This window comes from Cynocephalus volans, chromosome 10 (assembly GCF_027409185.1).
Source record: "Cynocephalus volans isolate mCynVol1 chromosome 10, mCynVol1.pri, whole genome shotgun sequence".
NCBI lineage: Eukaryota > Metazoa > Chordata > Mammalia > Dermoptera > Cynocephalidae > Cynocephalus > Cynocephalus volans.
Window position 1 is genome coordinate 114,574,055 of NC_084469.1, and position 3,217 is coordinate 114,577,271.

The 3,217-nt window shown below is 44.8% G+C and overlaps 1 pseudogene; it reads right to left on the reverse strand.

Annotated features, from left to right (window-relative positions):
• Positions 1–1,495: 1,495 nt before the first annotated feature.
• On the reverse strand, positions 1,496–1,596 carry LOC134389779 (U6 spliceosomal RNA; annotated as a pseudogene).
• Positions 1,597–3,217: the final 1,621 nt, after the last annotated feature.

Sequence of the window (3,217 nt, forward strand, 5' to 3'; positions counted from 1 at the left end):
GGTTGCTGGAACATCTGCTCAGCTTTTGGCTAAAAGTCAGTGGAAGGTCTCCTTGCCTGGTCCCAAAAGATAGTCTCACCCATTGTTCAGGAAAGAGATCAAACAAACAGAAAACCAACATCATGTATAATTGGTGTCCTGGGGGAGATATCCTTCCGAACCTTAATTCTGGGATTAATTTGTTTTAGAAGTTCCTTGGCTGCTGTTGTTGTGTGTATGGGTGTGTGTATACAGTGTGTTTGCGCATGTGTTCGTGTGAGAAAAGAAACACCGAGAAGAAAATATGTCACGTTCTTACAAAGCCTGTTATTAGTCTGAATTTCCTCTCTGTATCTCCAGGATACCCCCCTTGCTTGGGTAGAGAGGAGGGAAAAAAATCTCTCACCTCTACACTCTTATCATTCTCAGGCTCTGAAGACTGAAGGGGGAATTGGGCCACCCCATGCTTGTTCCTTAGGGGCTCCACGCCAGGACTGTGCTCACCTGTGTGTTTCGAGCCTTTTATTATTAACCAGCAGTGATCCTGTTTAATAGAAACACAAAGGCAAAAGGTGGGAGTGCTCAGATTTCTACTGGCCCCTTTATTCACTAATTCATTATTCAATGATTCGTTATTCACTGACACTAATACTTCATTGTTTCGGTTGCTTTGCTGGCCCCCTGCTCCTGGAAGGCAGGCTGTGCTGTGCAGCTTTCTCCTCAGAATTTTTAAATTTTACTTTCAAATTGTGGGTCATCAACTCTTTTTCTAATGATTCCTGAATTCCTGTGATTCAGTAGAGGGTATTAGTCACAGATGAGTTTACTTTCCTTTTTTCTGGGTGGGAGGGTATCTTTATTACTTTATAGATTAGTTTATAGATTATACAAGCCATGCAAGGGCATATCTTCATCGTAAAAGATTCAAATAATTCAAAGTTCAGAGAAAAGGGTGATATCCCTTCCCTCCCCAGGGAATCACCCTGAGTGGTTTGGACGGCTCCCTCTTGGGCACATTCATGTGTGTATGGAGGGTAAGACTCCTCCTCATAATGGCAGATCAGTGGAATCATTCTGTATGTATTCACTGGTTTAGCAACATTTCCGATCATCCGCAGATTCAATCATGAACAAAAACGGCCTCTGCCATTACACAGCTCACAGGCTGCAGGCAGTTTTCCCTCCCGTTTAACAAAATATCTAGGGGGTCTCCCCATGTTCATTCTTATACATCTGCACTGTACTCGTTTTTTTTTCTTTTTTTTTTTTGGAGGAAGAATTGGGGGTGGGGTTTGAAGCTGGAAGAAGCTGCAGTTAAGAACATTGCCTTACTTAGGGGAGCCTCAGTTCCCATTCGTGAGCATGAGAAAAGGAAGCAAAATACGAAGTGAATAGGACCAGTTCTTGGAGGAGGCATTGAGGATGGCATTTGAAGCTGGAAGGGCTCTCCATTGAGTAAGCCACTTGCCTTATGGGGGCCCCAGTTTCCCCAACTGTGAACATTAGGAAAGAAAAGCAAACTGTGGAACGCTTCACGAATTTGTGTGTCATCCTTGCACAGGGGCCACGCTAATCTTCTCTGTATTGTTCCAGTTTTAGTATATGTGCTGCAAGCACTGCCCTGTACTCTTTAACGCCTAGAGATAGCATTGAATTGTGATGTACATAAGATTGATTTCCAGTTGATTTGCTATTGTAGAGAACGAAGCGGTGGAGATCTTTGTGTACATCTCTTTGAGCTCCTGGGTGTTTTAAAAGATTTAAAGATTTTCCGGATGGGGAATACAGCACACTGACACTTGGATAGATGAATGGCAGGACCCTTTGTTGCTGACTGATCCAAATGGGAGAGAGCTGCCCGGGAGCACATGGGGGGTCGCCCCTGGGCATAGGGCAACAGGGAGCTGGAGCTGCAGGGGTAGCTTATGTATGGCACATGGGGTGGGGTAACTAGTTTCCCTGTGGGTTGTCTAATTTAAATAATTTCCTGGGCTCTGGGGCATAGGGGCTGTCCCTAGTTGTTTGGTATCTGGCCCTGGGGAGATTAGGACAGGTGCATAGTGGTCCAGAGGGTGAGCACCTCACGGGAGGTGGGTAGGGTTTGGACTTGATCAGTGGTTCAGGAGGGAGAATTGACCAGCCTCTAGCAAGGCACTCGAAACAGGGTCAAGACAGTATTTTAAAACAAAAAAGCACTGTATTACTCCTGGCCAACACAGAGTAGATTTTGGAGCAGTCTTGAACAGGGAAAATCACTTGTGAAGACTTCACATACTGACTTTCTTTCCTATGACGTTTCACCTTCTGCAGTCACAGTCAGTGAGTACTAAGTGGTATCTTTGGGTAATTCAGGGGCCTGAAGGAATGACTGTCCCCTTCCCCCAAGAAGAGAAAGAGTTATTCCATTTGCTGCGTGGGTAATAACATTAGTAACTCCCATTTGAATACTGTGTTACAGTTTACAAAACAATGTCTTCAAGTACAAGGTCTTACTGAGTCTTCACTGCAAACCTGTGAAGCAGATAAGGATATTTCTAGCATTTTACAGATGAGGAAATCAAGGCTCAGAGAGGCCAAGAAACCAGCCCAGTGTCACACAGCTCAGAAATGGCAGAGCAAAGCTTTGGGCTTCATGGCACTCCATCCATAAACTTTCATTTCAACCACGTCTGGATGATGGCACCTCTGTTCCATATTTGTCTTTGCCCCATGTGGATGTCTCTGGGCATCGTGTGGTAACACTTCACATCACCATCTTCAACAGAAAGTGCAGACTTCCCTCTTCATATTCAATGGTTGATTTTATTCCTGGAGCAAGGGCCTTTTCCTATTCCAGGGGTGCTAAGCCATGACTACCTTGGAAGGTTATAATATCAGTATGAACAATTTCCAAACTTCCCTTGTACACATCGCCCACGGCCCTAACACCTGGAGAAGCAAAGCACATTCCACAGGAGGAAAGAAGCCCTTTGAATCATTGTCAAGCACATGTCACTCTGCTTGAGTCATTTTTCTTGAAGGCGAGGACTTCTCAATCATCCAAAGCAGGGCCCGTCACTTAGAGATGGCTTTGTGTCTTGCTGTTTTAAAAGTTAAGTATGTGGAGTTTGCAGAATGGACACGGCCTTTCAGTTTTTTAATTTAAGGTTTAAAAAGTGCTTTCACGCTGTAATCCCTGGAGGGGACGGAAAAGGCTGTTTGTTCTGTCCCTTGGCCTCCAGGAAATCTGGCCTGGACC